Genomic DNA, 8230 nt, shown 5'->3' with positions numbered 1-8230 from the left:
GACTATCTAAGAGCCTGTATCTCTCAAAGCTTGAAACATAAAAGTTATAGAGAACTTCCTTAGCTTTCCCTAGAAATTTGAATCGTCTTGATCAGAGCTCAAATGGGGGAATTATGCCCAAATTACGAAGTGTCGTCAGCTTTAACATCCATAACTTGCCCTATTAAAATAAAATACCAAAAATTCATAAATTATTCAATAAAACCTAGATATTATAAATAGAACACAATGTTAAAATATTGAGAGTAATTAGACATTTAATTAAAAATATAATTCTTAATGCATGAATTTAAATTCCTAATTACGCAATTAGGCATGTAATCACACAACCTATATAATGATATGCCACTCTATGTGGGTTGACTAGTGATTCGTTTGTGTTAATACGGTTATGTAAACTCCTGTATTCACATGGTACTTCATGAGGCTAAAAATGCACTTACACATGGTTTGTAGTACTTAGCGTTCCTTGAGAGCACTGAGAGAACAACCGTGGTGACTATGACACCTTGTGAGGTACTGTTGAGCTTGGTCGTTCATTTCTTGAGTTGAATGACATCAAACTCTGAGTTTATTTCACTCGACTTCCCTTCTTTTGGATATTCTTTGTACACTAATCTCTATTCTTGTATTTTCTAGCCTAGAGGTGATATCTATTGGGGAGATATAAACCTAGGTCTTGTAGCTCACTAAAGACATGAAAATTGAGCCACCCAGAGATATAAATTTAGTTCATGGACCTCATTTTTGAGCTTAAATTCCCATTGGAGATATGAAGATACAAAAAGTTGTGAAAATTGTCCTAACTGACCATGAAGAAAAATGATAAAAAAAATGAGTAGAAGAAAGAAAAAGAAATGAAATATGTAGAATACCTGCTCCAAATATAAAAAAGGTCAAGTTAGAGACACAACACATGATCCTACACGTATGAAAGCTTCTTCAGCTATCCAATGTATATGACATGTTCATGCCTGGTTCATCAATAGGTTGATCTAGGGTGGTCTTGATTGAATGTGGTGAATAGGTAAGAAAGCGCTAGGGTGAAGAACCCAACACCTCATAATAGGCTGGATTCCATTCTCACGAGACTAGTCTCCATATCTAGCATAGGTTCTTCAACATATGTGGGATGCTTGATCATGACATTCTTCCTCGCATATGAAGAGTGAATTTATTTTCTTAAGTGATTTTTGAGAGAATATAAGTGAGACTGAGTTAAGATGACCGTTCTGTAGGTGTCCAAGGGATACTTGGAGTGTAACAGATCATGCATTTACACATGCCTTGTGATGTAACCTATCTATACTTGGATTTACATGATAATATTAGCTCTGAATTGTAATTACCGGTTGAATTTCTGTGAATTGTGCGGTTCATAATGGTTGTACCTTGTTGAGACTTGCCTAAGTGATTTGTTGTGGAGTGTGTGTATAATAGAGTCATGTATGCAAAAGCCTATGTGTAACTAGGTTATATTCTTTTATGTAAAATGGTATGATTATGTTGCACGTAATCTCATTTTGATGTTCATTGATATTGGTGTTTGTGGGTATCATCACCCTAAAAACCCTCACAAGACTACAACTTGTCCACTAAGGTCAAACTAGGGGTTTAAAGCCTTGTTGCATATGGCAAATGCAACTGTGTTTCCCATGAAAGCGGAGGTAGATAGGATTTTCTTAGTTTTATTAGTTTTTGCTTTGCTTGAGGACTGACAAAGTGTAAGTTGGGGGCTGTGATGAGTCCCTAAAATGTATTATTTTAGGCCGTCAATTACCTTTTTTTTTTTCCTCATTTATCTTGTAGGTAACCCTTAGTTAACATTGTTCGGAGTTTTGCAAGGTTTGTTCGAGTTTTTAGGAAATACAAGTTAAAACCAAGGAGTTAGGCATACAAGAAGCCAAATGATTATTTGGAGTACGCAAAGCTCAGATTAGTTGTTCAACCAAGCTCCTAAACCCTCATATCATCAAAGGAAAAGAAGACTAGGCTCGACAATGTGGTGCGACCAGCAACCACAAAGGGCGACCAAGTCATCAACTGCAGACTCCAAGGTTTAGATTGAAGACGATTTGCTGCAAGTTTCGACCAAGAGTTTGACCAAGTGACCCTCCAAGGTGACCAAATCGAGTGACCTGAAGAATACTGAGCTCGAGATATTGAGAGTCTTGACCAAGTGCTTTACTAGGGAGATTTTGAAGGGAGGCCATGTCGAGTTCCTGAGATTTCTTGAAGCTGGAGATCCTGTAAGTCTCGACCATCAGCTTAACCAGTAAGACCCATTGGAGTGACATAATTGACGACACTGAAGATTTGAATTCTTGATTTCCCGCGAGTCTCGACCAAGGTGCAATCAAGGGAAGCATGGGAGCGACTTGGTCGACAACGACAATCTTTTGCGCGAGATTTAGTGCAAACTTTCCTATTTCGAATTTCAAACTTTGTAAACCCTAATGGGTACAAATAATAGTTACGAACATGTTCTTTGGGTTCCTTTTTTTTTTTTTTTTTCCCAATTTTGGCTTAGTGTGAGACCTAAAACGCCATTAAGAACCAACCTTAGAATAAATTTAATTTCTTTCCTTTACAATCCTGTCTTGGTTTTCTTTTGTACTTCTGATCGTTAGTGACAGACAATTCGTTTGCAATGAGAAGCCATTTTTACATGCTTTCCTTGTAGATTAGACGATCGTTCGTTTGTATTCTCTAGTGTTAGTGACAGACACTTGGTTGCAAGAGGATTAATATTTTTACATGCTTTCTGTTTATTACTTTGATTTACTTCTTTCCTTTACTGCTTTGCTTTCATTTAGTGCTTTGATTTTGATGAAGCTTTAGAGATAGGATAACACTACTGCTGATTCAGTCAGGTATACGTAGTAGGCTATGATTTCCTATAGAGGTTCTCGTGATCATTGTGATAAGGTATACTTCGGTTCTCGATCATGCTCCGAACAATTGGTGCACCCTTGCTACCATATGCCCTTAAATGGCTCTTTAACCATATAGCCTAATATGGATAACTAACCGAACGTAGTTTACGTACACGACATCCTAACTTAGATTCATAATTGAGCATTACTTTGTAGGAGTAGAGATAATATATACTTTACATGCTTTCATTAGGTTGTTATAAAAACCCCACTTTTATGCTCTCTTTTTACACAAGGTTGTAATAAACTAGATTGGAAACGGTTGATAACTGCACTTAAGTCTCTGTGGATCAATACACGACTTTCCCCACTTTCTACAGAAGTTAGGATTAATTAGGTTATAAGTATTATTTTTGGTAGTTAAGGACCCAAGCCTTGGCGAGCCTACCAGGCTCCTTCCTACTGAAGGAGTGGTGTAAATGGGGGTTCCACCCTGTAAGGAGTATTGTAAGTGATTTTCTCTGCCTAGTTAAGAGAGTGTTTTAATGGAATCTTCAAGCGGGTTGGCTTGAGGTGAGGACGTAGGCAGGGTTTATCGAACGTCATAAAAAACCCTTGTTTTTTCTCTCTCTTCCCTAAACTATTTACTCTTCCGCACTTGTATGCTTTTATTTAATTTGTTGTGATTATTGTATATGGTTTATATTTTTGCATACTTGAATATTTGTGGGATTTGAGATTGCTAGATAACCCTAGGTTTGTGAAATACTAGTTGTATTTTAAAATAGGACAAAAAAAGACCTAGATTTTAAAATATCCAATTCACCCCCCTCTTGGGATTACACCATAAATCACACTTGGTATCAGAGCCTTGTTGCAAAATAACTTAACTAGTTTTGTTAAAGATCGCAATGGCTTATCTTGGTGTATTCGCTTTTAGTGAGCGACAATCGTTCACACGACCTCTAATCATTTGCGGTGTTAACTACACCTTTTGGAAACGAAGAATGTGTATTTTTCTTCAAAACTTGGATTGGGAAGTGTGGAGAGTTGTCTCCAAGGGAGATTATGTACCTGTTAAAACTGTAGAAAGAAAAAGTGTTCCAATAGATGAAGATGATTTTACTGACGATGATATGAAAAAAGGTTCAAGTTAATTCTATTGCCATGAATGCTTTATACTGTGCATTAGATGTAAATGAATTTAATAGAATTATGTCATGTACATCTGCTAAGGAGATATGCGATAAACTTGAAATAACTTATGAGGGTGCTAAGGATGTGAAAGATAGTCGTATAGATATTCTTACTAGTGAATACGAGGCTTTTAGAATGACTTCTAGTGAATCTATAAAAGCCATGTACACTAGGTTCACACACATCACTAATTCCTTATGTAAAGACCCGAAAAATTAAAATGATAAAAAAAATAGATAAAATAACAAATAAATAAATAAAAGGAATGGTGTAGGAAAAAGAAGAAAAAAAATTAAACTAAATTAGGATAAATTAAATAATTAAATAAATAGTTATTAAATTAAACATTATTACATTGGATTATAAAAAAAAATAATTGAAATAAGATATGTATATATATATATAAAGTAAAAGTAAAGTAAAAGAAGAAAGAAGAAGAAAGAACAAGGAGAAGAAGAACAGAGGCTGCAACGCCCCCCCCCCTCTCTGAAATTTTTTATTAACTTTCTTGCGTGTTCGTTTCTGTCTTTCCTTCTCTCAATTTTTCGACGGGTTTGCGTCGGATTAGGAAATTGAAGGTGCCGTTGGATTCCTAACTCCGTCACCGACATTTCTGCTGGAGCAGATTTGTCGTGGGAACGACTTAGGCACTTCTCCTGGGGAAAGGTAATTTTTCCTCATTTTCTTAATTTCGCTGTTAATCTGCTATTGAATCGACAATTAGAAACCACCATGGGGTCCTAATCATCGTTATCGTCATATTAGTGTAGGTAATTTTTCAATTGAGGTTTTTTAGGCCCTACTCCAAAGCGAGAGTGGGATTTGGGAATTTTGGCAATTTGGCTAAATTTAAGGGTATATTTATTTATTTTGAATTTATGACCCTAGGAAATACTAAAATAATATTTTATTTATGGTTAATTAAATGGAATTAAGATTCTTGATTTAGGGTCCGGGTGAGCACCGTAGATATTTTTCAGGATCTCTGTTGGCGTAGTTCAAGAAACCAAGTAAGGGGAAAATTTATATATTAAATTAGGTTTTTCATGAATTAAAAATGATTATGTGTTATTTATGTATATATGTTTTTATGTGGGTTTAAAATGCCAACCATGAAATTTATGTTTTCTGAGCCTAGGATTGTCGATATAGTTATGTATCTGGGAAAGTGAACGAATAAAAGTGAAAAGAATTTTTTGATGAATTAAATAAGAAATGAAATGTATTTTGAACATATAAATGTTAAATTTGGGTTGGCTTATTTTGTGAGAAATATGTATGAATTTTATTATTAAATTGTGTGGCACGAGAATCTGTGCAAATTATATGTTAAATGTATGAGATGCAGGTTAAGTAAGTAATGCATTGTGAATAAAACATGAAATGGACTATGTTGCTTGTGTGTGTTAATGTAAAATAGCTGAAAGATACTGGGTAAATGTACGACAGCTAAAAGCCAGGTCAGCAGATTCTAGCGCATTTTTATATGGACTAATTGTAGTAGATTCTAGTGCATTTCTATGTGGACTAATAAATGACGGCTAAAGAGCGGCTGTAGTACAAAGGAATGAAATGAAAATGTTATGAAATGAAATAACAAGGAATGACAATGCAATGAAATGAAATGTGAAATGTGAATGATACAAATGGGAAAGAGTCACTTAAAGTGAAACGCAAGAAAATGTTAAGTTATGAACATGAAAGAATGTGAGTGATTGAATAACGATGGAAATAATGATGTATTATGATGTTAGAAGTATCTATGTACGTAGAACATGTTATGATTGGGCGAGGCATACTCTTCGCCTAAGGGCTTTCTAAGTAAGGCGAGTACACTAGTAGCTTCAAATGTGGCAGTAGCTGCATAACGCGCTAGGGTAGAGGGAACCTACTTGTATAGGTGGGTAGAATTCCCTATCCTTATGGCCTTTGCATTTAAACTATTGTTGAACTGTGTGAGTACGAGATTAATCTTACACTTGAGGGCTTAATGAGTAAGGTGAGTGCTCTGGTATGTTTTAATTGTGACCTTAGGGTTACCTAAGTATCAGAGCAGAGGGGTGCTACTTGTATGGGTGCGTAATCACCCATATCCTTGGGTAATCTCGTGGGTTGAACATTTGCATATGTTTGATTAGGATCAGAAAATGGTTTCATGAAATTATGTTAATGATTTGCAAATATTATAAAATGATATGTATAATCTCATGATGGCCACACACTGAGTTTAATATATTGTTTCTTCCCTTACTGAGATGTGTCTCACCCGAATATGAATTCATCTTTTTCAAGATTTCTCAGGATCGAGCTTTAAGAGCTCGAGATTTTATAACATTTTTGGAAGATATAAGAAAAATGGTATATTTTTATGTTAATTTTGAAATGTATATTTTATGTTTTATAATTTATGTTTTAAGTTTTATAAGATATGAATGGTTGTGAAACATATTGGTATTAGTGGATAATGTTTTGGAGACATGTATATATTTGAATATTGGTGAATGATTAATTTATTATGGTTGGTAGTTAGAATTAGTAAACTTTGGTATTATGTTATATGGAGATTATGATTTATGTTTTCCACTGCGTATGTTATAGATTATGATCTATCAGGATATGATTAGGTATAACGCACCGAACTCGGGTTTAAGGGTTCGGGGCATTGCACTTTACATGCTCTTGGTAAGACTTATCCTACATATGGGATGATCAGGAAAATACTCAGAGGTCTACCTTCAATAAAGGAGCCAAAACCTACAGCCATAGCTAAGGGGAGAAATTTGAAAGCAATGATGTTGGACAAGCTCATTGGATCCCTCATCATATATGAGATGGAAATCAATGAGAGGATGAACGAGCATAGCAAGGCAAATAAAATTACAGATCTCAAAGCCTCAACGAGTAGCTCTAGTGAGGAGAGTGATAAGAAGCCTGATGAGGACATGGCCTTGCTGACCAAGAAGTTCGGCAAGTTCCTAAAAAAGAACAGGAGATTCGATAGAAAATATCAGAGCTCGATATCAGAAAAAAGGAGAGTTAAGCAGGAGGAAACAGAAATCGGGTCCTCCTATGTGCTATAATTGCAATGAAGTAGGCCACATCAAGCTAGACTACCCATTACTAAAGAAGGACTCAAAAAAGAAGAATAAGGCAATGAAAGCCACTTCTTGGGACAAACATAGTACCCGTAGCTCAGACGGCAAATCCAGTGACAATGAAGTTGTAAATTTGTGTTTAATGGCACATAGCGACCATGAGGTATTATCATCATCCTCTTTATCTTCTTATTTGAAATGAGGAATAGCTTCCCAAGAGGGGGGGGGGTGAATTGGATTCTTTTTATATTTTAATGATTTTTAGACTTTCTGATTTTAATAACCCAGAAATCAAGATATATATGAACAATAACCACACTTAAGAAAGCTGAAATTTAAAATTACAATTCAATCAATGAGATCAATCAATCAAAAATATTTAAGCTTTTGTTGATTTCCCTGTAGTCTCTTAGTATACACTTTACTTGATTAAGATTTCCACAGATTAATCAACATACTCCCTTTTTGAGTTTTCGCAAACAATTAATCAAAACGTACTTTCTATTTATCAAGTACCTTTTTTTCTTTCTCAATTTAGAACTTGCAACCTGCACTAATAAATCTTATTACAATAGCAAGTAAAGAATGTAAAATAAAGCAGAGAGAAAGAGACAAGAATTTTTACGAGGTTCGACTTCAACACAACCTACGTCCTCGCCTTTGGCAAAACACCAAAGGATTCCACTATAGTAGTTCCGTTACCTGGTGGAAAAATACCAATTTACAACACACTTCTTCGATTAGGCTAGAGCCCGCCTTTCCAAACAATAACCCTTGTTTCATTCAACGATTCAATAGCTCTGAATCGTTTAAGAAAGATAATAAAGAAATTTGGGTACAAAAGAGAACTCTCACAATAGAGTAAATTAGTACAATGATCAGCTCACTTTATACTTCAAAGTAATTCAAATATAAGAAATTTCAAGCTCAATACTTAGTATGAATTACCAAATAATTTTCCAAAGAAAATAAAAGATTCTGATTTTTGAAAAACTTTGCTTCCAAATATAAATAAATATCAGATCAGAAATTTAAGCTTGAAAGAGTTTTAGATCCTTTGAA

This window comes from Malania oleifera, chromosome 1 (genome assembly GCF_029873635.1).
Source record: "Malania oleifera isolate guangnan ecotype guangnan chromosome 1, ASM2987363v1, whole genome shotgun sequence".
NCBI classification, from domain to species: Eukaryota; Viridiplantae; Streptophyta; class Magnoliopsida; order Santalales; family Ximeniaceae; genus Malania; species Malania oleifera.
This window is presented reverse-complemented; position numbering follows the sequence as displayed.